General features: G+C 36.8%; 1 non-coding gene across 1 annotated transcript; it reads right to left on the bottom strand.

Annotated features, from left to right (window-relative positions):
• Positions 1–3,521: 3,521 nt before the first annotated feature.
• LOC113597506 (small nucleolar RNA Z195/SNORD33/SNORD32 family) lies at positions 3,522–3,606 on the bottom strand. Its single transcript, XR_003418274.1, has one exon. It is a non-coding gene; the product is annotated as a small nucleolar RNA Z195/SNORD33/SNORD32 family (small nucleolar RNA).
• Positions 3,607–14,310: the final 10,704 nt, after the last annotated feature.

Here is a 14,310-nt window from a genome sequence, read left to right as displayed (position 1 = left end):
AAAAAAATAAAAATAGAACTACCCTATGACCCAGCAGTAGCACTACTAGGAATTTTTAAAAAAATTTTTTTGTAACTTTTATTTATTTTTTTAGAGAGAGACAGGGACAGAGTGCGAGTGGGGGAGGGGCAGAGAGTGAGGGAGACATAGAATCTGAGGCTCAGATTCTCAGGCTCCAGGCTCTGAGCTGTCAGCACAGAACCCAATGTGGGGCTTGAACTCAGGAACAGTGAGATCAGATCTGAGCCGAAGTTGGACGCTTAACTGACTGAGCCACCCAGGCATCCCAGCACCACTAGAAATTTATACAAAGGATAGAGGAGTGCTGATTCATAAGGGCACTTGTACCCCAGTGTTTATAGCTGTACTTTAAACAATAGCCAAATCATGGAAAGACCCCAACTTTCCATCAACTGATGAATGGATGAAGAAGATATGGTTTATATATAAAATGGAATGATACTTGGCAATGGGAAATAATGAAATCCTGCCATTTGTAGCAATGTGGATGGAACTGGAGGGTATTATGCTAAATGAAATAAGTCAGAGAAAAACAAATATCATATGTTTTCACTCGTATGTGGATCTTGAGAAACTTAACAGAATACCATGGGGGAAGGGAAGGGGAAAAATAGTTTCAAAGAGAGAGGGAGGCAAACCCATAAGAGACTCTAAAATACAGAGAACAAACTGAGGGTTGGAGAGGGGGAAATGGGTGATGGGCACTGAGAAGGGCACTTGTTGGGAAGAGTACTGGGTGCTGCATCTAAGTGATGAATCATGGGATCTACCCCTGAAACCAAGAGCACAGTTTATACACCATATGTTAGCTAACACATCAATAAATTATATTAAAAAATAAAAAGAAAAAATAAGGAAGGGATGGAAGTTTATGTCTAGGTGCACAAAGAATATATATATATATATATAATTAATTTTGTTGAAGGGAGATTTTTGACTACTTTTTGGCAGCCATGAAAATCATGTTGGCAACGAGAAACTTGCAAGTCACAGCATAGAATCTAGTATCCCAGCACCCTCTATTGTGGTGTACTTACCTTAGGAATATTTCCTTAAGTACCATGGACCAAGCTCCAATCATCAACGTCAGCCAGCACCATCTTTTGAAGTTGGTGAAGTGAATTTTCAGAATTTCAGCCTCCTTTTGAGTCCCTTTCAATTGCTACTCCTTCACTTTCCTTCCCCATCAAGTACCTAGACATGGGAATATACACATACTCTCAATTTCTGTGGATAAGTGCCTACGGATTTTGTATTTTGTGGGGATGGGAAGACGTTTATAGAAAATCAAACATCATTCCAATTGTGAAGGGGAGATGGGAATATTTCTAGAACACCTGCCCCCTTTGGCATTACCTAAAGAAGACTATTTGGCTTTTACCATGTTCAGGAATTGTGTCAAGTGCTTCATGCATAATTTGGTCACCTAACATCTTTTTGAAGAGGGCACTATTGCAAACCCTCATTTCATAGATGAGAAAACAGAAGCCTTAGTAAATTCAAGTACCATGATTAAGGTCACATGGTTAATAAATGGTAGAGATAATATTGGACCACAAGGTGAAACATTACATTAAACAATCCCACTCAGAAGATAGTAACTATCTATCTCACCTAACCATATGGCTAATGTTATAGCAGAGTGCCTCAAAAGGCTGATTAAATTGAATAAAAGGAGTGAGAGTGGACATCCTTGTCTTTTTCCTGATTTTAGGTGAAAAGAAAAGTTCTCAGTTTGTTCATATAGAAAACATGGAGATTCCTCAAAAAATTAAAAATAGAATTACCATATGATCCAGTAATTCCATTACTGGTATTTACCCAAAGAAAACAAAAACACTAATTCGAAAAGATCTATGCACCACAATGTTTATTGCAACTTTATTTATAATAGCCAAAATACGGAAATAACCCAAGTGTCCATTGGGATGTATGGATAAAGAAGATGTAGTATATTTGTATATATATCTTATTAATATAATTAGTATAATATATAAAGTATATATATGTATATTCTGAAATATTACTTGTCCATAAAAAAGAATGAATTCTTGCTATTTGCAACAACATGGATAAATCTAAAGGGTATAATATAAAGTGAAATGTCAGTCACAGAAAGACAAATGCCATATGATTTCACTTATATGTGAAATATAAGAAACAAAACAAAATAAATAAAGAAAAAAGGAGACAAAAAAACCAGACTATTAACTATAGAAAACAAATTAGTGGTTGCCAGAGGGGAGGTGGATAGGGGGATGGGTTAATTAGGTGAAGGGGATTAAGAGTACACACATCATGATAAGTGCTGAGTAATTTATAGAATTGTTGAGTCACTATATTGTACACCTGAAACTAATATAAAACTGTAGTTCATTATACTGGAATTAAAAGAAAAGGCTTATTATATCCACAGAAAATAGTTGTCTTAACTTAGGATCTTCTGAGATAGCAGGATTTCCACCTAGCTACCTGCATAGAACAAAGATAATTTCTGCTGGATGAATAGTAAATATCTTGATTTCACACAAGCTAATAATATACGTACCTACATGGGAAAAGATCAGGCAGAAATCACTAATTAAAGAAATATTTATTAAGTGTCTGTTATGTATTAGTTTACAGTTTTAAGTGTTGAGGGAACAAAACACATAAAATCCCTTTCTTCATATAGTATACGTTCTTAGGACCAGAGACAGGCACTAAAAAATAGAATTAAATTATACAGGATGTTAGCAGGTTGTAAGTGCCATCCCAAATAAAGCAGACTATAGGGGATGGGAACATGAGTGAAGGAGTATAATTTATAAACAGAGTGGTCAGCAAAGTCCTCACTGAGAAAATGACATTTAGCAAAATGACGGAGCAAGAACTTGATGTAGTGAAACGTATTGTAAATTATAAATGTGAATTACTATCATTGTTTTTATTGTGTTTGTGTTATGTACGACACCAATTTATATTTTTAAAAGTTTATCTTCTTCAAAAATGCTTTACATTTGTTATCCCATTAGATTATCACAAAAACCCCATGATGTGGGAGGGGCAAGCAGTAGCCCTATTTGAGCAAAACTGAAATCTCAGATAAAATGGCACAGTTAAGTAACATAGTGAGTCAACGGTGAGGTCAGAGAAAAGATTCAAGACTCTGATTCAAAATTCAATATACTAGGGTACCTGGGTGGCTCAGTCAGTTAAGCAGCTTTCTGCTCAGGTCTTGATCTCACGGTTCACGAGTTTGAGCCCCACATTGGGCTTTATGCTGACAGCTCAGAGCCTGCTTCATATTCTGTGTCTCCCTCTCTCTCTGCCCCTCCCCAACTTTCATTCTGTCTCTCTATCTCTCAAAAAATTAAATAAACATTTAAAATTTTTTTTAAATAAAAAACCCTCAAAGTTCAATATACTTACTACTGTGAGTACTGTGCTTTTTTTTTTTTTTTCACAATGGCAGGTTTTATTTATACACAGAACAACCTATTTACAACACCAGATTGGGTCTGTACACAGCAAGTAGTGCATGTGGAGTCATCTCATGGTTGGGGAACTCGAACACGAGTGGGAGAAGTCCTCATCACTGGCCAGTACTGTGCTTTTTAAGTCTGACCTTTTCCAATGGAGGGTCCCAAACTCACAATTCGCATCTAGTTGTTTAAGTAAATGAATTTCTGGATGCACATGGAAGCCCTAAGGAACAAAAACACTCAGTCACGAATTCCTTCTAAAAGAATGAAATTGGTAATCTAATTTCAAGAGCTTTAAGTAAATATAGAGGTCATGTAAGCCAACATCTTAGTTTTACAGATGAGGAAACTGCACGCAAATAGGGGGAATGACTTTCCCAGAGACACAGAGAGATTAAAGCAAAGTTGAGACCAGAGCTCAGATCTTTTGAGTCCCCAGATTGTACTGACTCAACTGTCACAAAAAATACCTTAATTATATCTCTTAGATTCAGCATTCAGGAACAGTATCTCTGTGGCTGGCCAGTATATGCAGTTTCAAGACACTAAACCCTCATAATGGAATTTAGCTTAATGTGTGATGCCTAGGACCTTCTTTAGCACCAATATATTTTTCATATTTAGAACCTAAAAATCATTATAAAGATCACCTTATACAAATTATTGATGAAATAATCTGATTTGATATTTTCTCCAAATATATATTGGTAAATAGTGCTAAACTAGGGGTGCCTGGGTGGCTCAGTCAGGAAAGTGTCTGACTCTTGAATTCAGCTTAGGTCATGATCTCGAGGTTTGTGAGTTTGAGCCCCACATCAGACTCTGTGCTGATGATACAAAGTCTGCTTGGGATTCTGTCTCTCTCCTTCCATCTTCCCCTCCTCCCTCAAAATAAATAAATAAACTTAAAACAAAGAGTGCTTAACTAAATATCCCTCATAAGAGCTTTCAACAAGTCTTTAGAAAGTTCTTACTGTGTGCCTAAAACAGTGCTGAAACTTTTGGAGATATAAGAAAATATAGTGTCTCAATTTTAGATCTGCTTCTGTCCAGATATGTGACTTTGGTCTAATTATCATCCCTCACTGGGCTATTAATCTCTGTGGCCCCTTCCAGTTGTAATATTTTAAAAGTCTATAAATCTCAAACCATACATAGCACAAACTAAACTCTTGTCTTTCCCTACCTCAAAATCTGCTCTATTCATAGTCTTCCCTATCTTAGTTGATGGAACATCCATCTTCCAGTTGTTCAGAACAAAGACATTGGAGTCATCTTTTATTGTTTTCAGGAAATCATGTTGGCACTGTATTCAAAGTATGTACAAAGTCCAGTGCTTCTCACCAGTTTCATTACTACTACCTTAGTTAATCATTTCAGGCCTGTATTACTACAATATTCTAACTGACTTTCTGATACTCTACCTTGCTCTCCTTAAGTCCATTCTCACAGCAACAAGACAGGCTTGTCCAAATAGAAATTGAATGACTTTCAGTTCCATAATAAAAGCCAAAATCTTGATTATGACCTCCAAGATCCTGTATTTCATCCCTATTACCTCTCTGACCTCAACTTCCCCTTATCTCTCTGACCTACTACTCTCCCACTTGTTCAATCTATTTCATCCAAAAAGGCCTCATTGTTTCTTGAACACACCCAGATAATTTGAGTCTCAAGGTCTTTGCACTAGCTGTTTCCTCTGACTGAAACACTTCCCCCAGAATGTGGTCCCTAGATCTGCAACACCAGTGTCACTTAAGAAGTTATGGTGCTGGGAGAACTGGACAGCAGCATGCAGACGGATGAAACTATGCCATTTTCTTACACCCTTCACAAAAACAAACTCAAAATGGATAAAGGACTTGAATGTGAGACAGGAAACCATCAAAACCCTAGAGGAGAAAGCAGGAACAAACCTCTCTGACCTCAGCCGCAGCAATTTCTTACTTGACACATCCCCAAAGGCAAAGGAATTAAAAGCAAAAATGAATTATTGGGACCTCATGGAGATAAAAAGCTTCTGCACAGCAAAGGAAACAATCAACATAACTAAAAGGCAACCAACAGAATGGGAAAAGATATTTGCAAATGACATATCAGACACAAGACTAGTATCCAAAATCTATAAAGAGCTCACCAAACTCCACACCCGAAAAACAAATAATCCAGTGAAGAAATGGGCAGAAAACATGAATAGACACTTCTCTAAAGAAGACATCCAGATGGCCAACAGGCACATGAAAAGATGCTCAACATCACTCCTCATCAGGGAAATACAAATAAAAACCACACTCAGATATCACGTCACACCAGAGTGGCTAAAATGAACTCATCAGGAGACTATAGATACTGGAGAGGATGTGGAGAAACGGGAACCCTCTTGCACTGTTGGTGGGAATGCAAACTGGTGCAGCTGCTCTGGAAAACAGTGTGGAGGTTCCTCAAAAAATTAACAATAGTCCTACCCTATGACCCAGCAATATCACTGCTAGGAATTTACCCAAGGGATACAGGAGTGCTGATGCATAGGGGCACTTGTACCTCAATGTTTATAGCAGCACTCTCAAAAATAGCCAAACTATGGAAAGAGCCTAAATGTCCATCAACTGACGAATGGATAAAGAAATTGTAGTTTATATACACAATGGAATACTACGGGGCAATGAGAAAGAATGAAATATGGCCTTTTGTGGCTACGTGGATGGAACTAGAGAGTGTCATACTAAGTGACATGAGTCATACAGAGAAAGACAGATACCGTATATTTTCACTCCTATGTGGATCCTTAGAAACTTAACAGAAGACCATGGCAGAGGGGAAGGAAGAAAAAAGAGGTTAGAGAGGGAGAGAGCCAAAGCATGAGAGACTCTTCAAAACTGAGAACAAACTGAGGGTTGATGGAGGGTGGGAGGAAGGGGAGGGTGGGTGATGAGTATTGAGGAGGGCACCTTTTGGGATGAGCACTGGGTGTTGTATGGAAACCAATTTGACAATAAATTTCATATTAAAAAAAGAAGTTATTAGAAATGCAAATTCTCCAGAACCATCAGAGACCAACTGAATCAAAAATGCTGGAGATGAGATACAGTAATGTGTATTTTAAGAGCCCCCCCCCCCCCAGCTTATTCTTCTGCAAGTTAAAGTTTGAAACCACTGGTGCAGACTTAACATTTAATGTAAAATGTTAATTTGAACCTTTTCAAACTGCATTAGTAATAAATAATTCTTACTGTCTCCCATTCCATTTATTAGCATAATAATACTATTAAAATAACATGAGTTTGTTTTATGTCAGAGCTTAATTTTTTAAGGACCTGAGCATGTGAGATCAATTAGTACTTTTTCTAAAAAATGTTTTTATTTTTGAGAGAGTGACACACAGCGTGAGCGGGGGAGGGCCAGAGAGAGGGAGACACAGAATCAGAAGCAGGCTCAAGGCTCTGAGCTGTCAGCACAGAGCCCGACGTAGGGCTCGAACCATGAACCGTGAGAACATAACCTGAGCTGAAGTCGGACGCTCAATCGACTGAGCCATCCAGGAGCCCCAGTTAGTACTTTTTGATAAGACTAGTCTTCACTGCAATTTTTACTCAGATATTACTTTGTATTTTTTGCTTAAACGGTTCTTATCCCTTCATATTTTATACTCACCTCCACCTATACTCCTACCCAACCCTCAAGGCCTACTTCAAATCCTACCCCTACTGGAAACCTATCCTGAATAATGCAATTCAGAAGAATCACACTTTTTTCCTATTCTTAACTCTTGTAGCACTTAACATCTTCACTACTGCTTTAATAATTCTAATAGCATTTTCCATTTTTCTCTCCTTTTATTGTAAATACTTGAAACCTGGACTCATGTTTTATATGTCATATGTCTTTCACAGTGCTCTAAACATACTATCTGGGGATATAGAGGTACTTACTACACCTTAAACATATTTTATATTTTCTGGAACAGCAATCCCAGATACCATGACTAAAGTCATCTGAACCAAACATCTGGATCCTAGATCTTCTTGGAAGTCACTTCATCTCAGCACTAAAATGCAAAAGTTTACTAAAAGGGAGTTCACAAAACATCAGCATTTTTTCTCTTGCTTTGGTCTATCCTACAATACCAGTTACTAAATAATTACAAATTCCTGAGCTTAAGAAAACTGTTAAGGAAAATTCAAGTAGACCTGAGCTATACTTGATACCAAATATGGGAAAGAAGGTAAAATTAATGTTTGCCAAATGAAAGAGAGCCAATTTTAATTTGGCATGAAATATAGATGATGATATCCAAGTATGAACATGTGATAAGAAACACATCAAGTGAAAACTAAGACCTTTTTTTGATTTAAGGTTGTAGTAAGATAGGATTTGGTAGAAAGAGGTAGGTTGAATTCGTGCCAACTTTTAGTGTCATACAAGTCCTAATACAGGGCTGGAGACAAATCTCTCTCTATAAGCATCAACATTTGAATCCTCATGGAATCATGTTGAAATTAAAATCAAGGACAAGTAGGAAGAGTCACAAATAGGTAGAAGAAGGGGGAATGTGACTTTATAGACAAAGGGGCACTTTAACAATTTACCTCTGAAACTAGGAGTAAGATGTTTTTATAAAAAAAGACTCAAGTATAAATATACCACAGTTATTTGTTACTTTTTACCATGAGCTGAGAGTAATCCTTTTTCTTCTCAGTTTGCCTTTATTGACAGACTGTCATTCCCAGAGAACCAACAGAGTCTGCCTTGGAAAATCCTATCCATTAGCCTCTGGGATCAGCTCCAGGAGAATCAGGATTTAGTAGAGCCCAGAACTCTGTGGACCTATTCTCTTGGAAGCACACAGTAATACTCTGAAACATTTTGCCTATATTCTTAATCTTGTTTTCAGTGGAATAAGATACAGTACAAACTGAAAAGATAGTTCAACTGTCTACCAGTCTCTCTGAACTTCTCCAATAATCCCTTTAACCATTCATATCCAGTGATATTGCATCTTGCTGAGTGTCAAAGATGTTGTCCAGGATATTTTGGGACTAGTTCTTATAGCTTTAGTGACCCAATGGAACAATACAAGTTAACAATCTTTGTTGAAATTTCTAGATTTCTGTGCCATTTGCAGGCATCAGTTCTTTGTACAGTGGTAAATGATATATGGATGGAATTGGAAAGTTAATTAAAAACACCCTGAAGTTCTTGAAATTCTTGCTTCCCCACATGATGCCCTTCCTACACCCCTAAAGACACTGAACATGTTGAAAATCAATTTTCAGACTCATGTCAGCAAGTTGTCCTTAGATAGTTATGGAAGTTCCTCATGTAGCACTGTTGAATTGGCATGTGTCTGTTGAAGGAGAAATATCTTATTTCAAACAAAATACATGTCATCTGAACATGTTGGAATCAGGAACTTATCGGATTCAGAATTAACAACCTTCAATAATTTGATTTGGTTCAATTTATTGATTGGTACAAACAAGGCAAAATAATGTTGAGTTGAAATGATTAAATGTGATATGTCAATTTTTTCAATGAGGGAAAACATCATAAACCTGATCAAAGAATTAATATATAATTTCTAAACAGGTTCCAGGAGAATTTTAAAAGAGAAACAAACAAAAACCAAAAGAGTCTTGTCAATAATGTCCTGGGAAGAAAATCTATCTTCATATAAAGATGACCAATTGAATTGGGCTAATTCAATTCACCACGTGAAACAAAAAGCTTCATTTGTCATGGAACACGAGAGTTACAAAATAAAAATAGTTCCCCATAGTGAAGATATTGCTATGTAACTGAATGAATTGACAGGATGATCAGCTGTCTCTGCCTATTTCAACAAACTTGTCATTGAGTCACCTCTTGGTTTGGTTAAATGAGAGACCTTTTGCTTTCAGGAAAACCCCCTTAGAATTTATTATCTGTTTAAAGTGTTGCCCACCATATATGGAATAAACATTTCCATTTCATTTTAATTTCATATCATAGGAGAACAATAAAGACAGTGCAGTTATTGGTCACAGCTGTGTTAATGTGTTACATGTAAACTTAAGAATTACACTGTCAAGTCTATAGATCCAAGGTTTCTGGTTTTCCCTTAAAATTTGGCCACAAGATAAAGAAAAAAAGGTATTATATTTAAAATATTCGTGCAAAGTTAAAATTCTATTTTAAAGCAGGCCTTTTAAGTAAGAAAGATTGACCGAAAATAACAAATTGTGCTCCAGAACTGCCAGAGTGTTACAAAATGGTTTTGGCATCAAATTATAAGACATAAGAAGATTTTTTGACTGTGAATTTTTACATTTCAATGTAATATAAAGGTTCTTTATTGTGTTATTTTATAGCTTATTTTTTCCAGGATGAGATGGAAATTTGTTTCTTTCCTCTTGAGAGCATTAAAAGTTTTGTGAAGCTTAACACTCTTTAAAAAAAATCATTGAATATATCCAATTTGAACAGTAGTAATTATAATTGGAATCTAAGGAGAAGTGGAAATGCATAAGAGGAAAAGTTTCCCTAAGTCTTTCTCTATGGCAAAGTTGCTAAAAATATTTACTTTTTATTTTAACATATGGCTCACTAGTGATTCCTTTATAGAAAGGATCACTACATTTGAAAAGAGAAATCAAAAAATGTATATTGCTAGGTATAATAATGACAAACTATTCCACTACATCATTTACTATAGTATCTAGGAAAATTTAGCAAGGAACAAAAAGATCTTGCAATTACATCTAAAATATGCTTATTTCTCTTGTTATCAGCAGGCAGATTATCATGGAGGCAATTGTAAACTGAAACAGACAGTGATAACTTAGTAACCTTAGATTTTTGTAAGGAATTAAACTAAGAAATTATCTTGAGAACTTATTCAAATCAGGCTTGCTGAATTCATTTGGAATATACTATAAAAGATGAAACTAAATCTGAGACAAAATTAACAAAGTGCTTATTTATAAACTTGTGCACAGGAACCCATCTGCCTTTACTTTTGCTTCAAGAGCGGTTCAAGGAGATAGGAAGGAGTAAGTTTTATAGAATAAAAAGACACCATAATGAGACAGTGTATGATTGGCAAAATTTTAATATTTTTTTAAATAAAAGACTTTCTAATTGGTCTTCAGATACAGGTTACAATCCTAGGTTGGATACAAGGAGGCAAGTGAGCAGTTTGGGGACATTTCAAAAGAGAAGACTGTTCAAATTTAGGAGCAGAGATTTTTCTGTATCTAGCCTTTTCCTTGAACAAGTCAGTGTCAGTGGGTGCCGTTTTAAATGAAAATGGTCCTTATGAGACACTGCCTACTATAGTAGGAAGACCATTATAACCCCATAATTTTACTATGATTGGGAAGTGACCAAAATTTTATACCAATGGCATTCCTAATGTTTTCACTCTTTATGGCGAGCACAAAATCACAAATTCCATGAGCCTGACTGAACCAGCACATGCAGAAACACACACATATGTGTACTCATGTTCTTATATACATTCATGTGTGTACAAACACACATACATAAAAACCCCAACCTTGATCTCTTGTGCTTGAAGAGCTGTCTAATAACAACTATTTAGGTTGGTTACATTGATCAAAAGACATCTTGTGATGAATCTCGGACAACAAATCATAACATTATGTAATTGCTAAAGTAAATCATATAAAAATAAATATGTAATGCCAAATATTTCACTGTAACACAGTCCAACTTCAGAAAAGCTTTCATAACTTGCAATACAAGGTATATTTTATCTTGAGAGGACAGTGGTGAAAATAAAGGCAATAATTGGATTGGAGTTGTGGGTTAGAACTTTTATTAAATCAAAAGTGACCAAAGAATAATTATTACTGGTTAAGGTAAATATTTCTTTTAATATTTTAGTAGATATACCTAAATAGTTAGTGAGTATTGTGGTCAGTATTATTATCATAAAATTAATTAAAAGGATGAATGTGACTTTTCATATTTACTTGCAGAGTCATGCTTGGGCCTGGCCAACACTCTACTGTTGCCACCATCTCCCTTTTATTGATATTTCATGTTGAATGGAAATTCCCTGTTTCTTAATTTATTGTGTTAAAAGATATTGGACAGGGCCTGAGGATTGTATACCATCATAGAGATTTTTATTTTTTTAATTGGTCCCTAGAGACAATGAGACAAAGATCCATCTTCAACTGACATGGAAAGAGGTGAAAAAAGGAGGGAATAAAACAAGCTGGAGCATACCACACACCATACTCACTCTCAACCTCAGGACCTAAGAACACTAACCAGCTCAAACAGTAAAGAATAGTTATTAAAAGATTGGGTCCTAGAGCCAAAATTACCTGCATTCAAATTATGGATCTACCATTTTATTAGACATATAATCTTGGATAAGTTATTTAATTATCTGTGCCTGGGTGTGATAATCACTTGTAAAACAGAGTTAATATTAGCAACTCTCTCCTGGGGTTGCTAAGGATTAAGATGAATTAATATATTTTAAGTATGTGAAATCATGAGCAGCATGTAGTAATTTAAAGTAATTTAACTTTAGCTTTTAAGTAATCACATGCAATGTGTTGATCAAATTATAGCTAACATTTATTAAACACTTACTACATGCCAGCTCCCTCCCTGAAGGATCACCGCAGGCTAGCAGGGTCCGTTGCCCAAAATGCTTGTTCCTTTCCAGGTGGCCTATTCTATATGATTCTCTCTTTCTAAATTCTGATAACACTTCTTCCCTAAAAATGGTGTTAGTCCTGTTGTTAGTAGTTTCTTTTTGACCTACTAATCCTGTCTAATCGGGATTTTTATGCAGTATGGGCCCTGTCTCAAATGTTCTGAGGATTCTAGTTACATGCCTGGTGGCACTGAATACAGGCACCTAAAAACAATACATAAACCCTTGAGAGATAAGCAGGAGCTGGCTGAATCAAAGATGCATCTCCAGACAAGCTCTATGTTTCCATCCTGCTTGGGGTTTATTTTTTTAACCTTCTCAGTCCATACATTCTTCAAGGCCCATCAAAAGTCTCATCTTTTCTGTTGGTATATGTATAAAATGAAATATTACTCAGCTATAAAAATAATGAAATCTTCCCATTCATGACAAATGGATAGACCTAGAGGGTATTATGTTAGGTGAAATAAGTCAAACAGAGAAAGAAAAATAACCATATGATTTAATTTATATGTAGAATCTAAAAAACAAAACAAATGAACAAAAAAATAGACTAATAAATACAGAGGCCAAACTGGTGGTTGGTAGAGGGTAAGTATATGGGGGACTTCACAAACTAGGTGAAGGGGATTAAAAGGTACAAACTTTCAGTTATAAAACAAGTCAGAGGAGCCAAGATGGCAGAACAGCATGGAAGGTATTTTTTATTTTTATCTTTCGCCCCTGAATTACAGCCAGATCAACACTCAACCACCCTGCAAACCTAGAAAACTGATTTGAGGATTAACACAACAATCTGCACAACCTGAACCAAAGAACTCAGAAGGTACATGGTGCAGAGAGGTGAAGTGGGGGAGAGAGAAGCTGCAGAGGTCAGGGAGCTGTTTTTGCTTGCAGAGAGAGGAAGGAGATGGGAGGAGAGTATGGTAAAACATCCCTCCTGCCCAAAAGCAGCTGGAGAGAAAAGAAAGAGTATGCAAGGGACTGAACAAAAAGGGGAGAAAGTAGAAAATAGAGGGTTTAAACTCCATTAAGACTCTATAAACAAGGGGAGTGCAGAGTCTGAAACTCCACAGATTGATACCTGGCAGTGCTCTGGTGGGAAGGGTGAATCCCCAGGAGCAGAGAGTGAGATCTGAGGGGTCGGAGGGCCACACAAGGAGAGGCAGTTCCCCTGCTTGGAGAATATTTGGTAGAGGCTGTGAGGCCACCCCACAGGCAAAGGTCCCAGCAGATCCTAGAGAACAACCACATTTGCTGGTGTTGGAACAAGGACATTAAGGGTGAAGCCTGGTGCCAGATGTGTATTGTGATTTACCATAATCCCTGGAATGCTGCTACTACACAATTGTGTGAAGTTTTTCTGGGGTGAGCTGGCATCCAGCCACAGTCTCTGGGCATTGGCAGCAGCACAATCCTGTGAACATTCCTGGGGGTGGGTTGTACCTGACCATTACTTGGTGAGACCCTCCCCCAGAAGGCCAGAACGTGTCAAAGCCACAGTCCCTCAGGGTGAGGGGTTGGGAAATACAGCTGCATATGAGATAAAACTCAGGAGGGTGGTGCCTCCTGGCATCCTGATGGCTTGGTAATGGACAGTCTAGAAGTGGGAAGTGGATAGAAACAAGAGACAAAGACGGAGTGCACGATTGCTGGTTGCGGAGAGCATAGAGTTCTGATACTAGAGACTTGGTAGGTGGGTGGCGCCATTTTCACCCCTCCCAAGCATGTTCATGCACACCTACATGGACCACAACAGTAAACTAAGCAGCACCATCTAGTGGAGAATGCAGCCGTTGCAGTAGGTCCCACCCAACTGGGCCAACCTCTGTCTTCAGGAACACCACAAGTTTCTCCACCTGCTTAATTTACAGACTATAAAGTGCTTCATAGTTTGACTTGTAAGGGAAACCAATGTAATTTCACTCGTATTTCAGTCTTTTCACCGGTCTATCTATTCATTTTTTTTCTTTTTCTTTTCTTTTCTAATTTTTCAATACAGAAAGCAAAAATTTATTTTTATTTTCCATTTTATTTTTCTGTAATTTTTTCTACTATATTTTTTACTTTTTTGTAAATTTTCAAATTCTATTTTACTTCTATCATTTCATTATATTCTTTTCATTGTATTCATTTTTTCAAATTTTCAAA

The sequence above is a fragment of the Acinonyx jubatus genome, chromosome X, assembly GCF_027475565.1.
Source record: "Acinonyx jubatus isolate Ajub_Pintada_27869175 chromosome X, VMU_Ajub_asm_v1.0, whole genome shotgun sequence".
In the NCBI taxonomy this organism is placed as follows: Eukaryota; Metazoa; Chordata; class Mammalia; order Carnivora; family Felidae; genus Acinonyx; species Acinonyx jubatus.
Note: the sequence above shows the minus strand (reverse complement) of the source record. Positions and strands in the feature narration are given on the sequence as shown.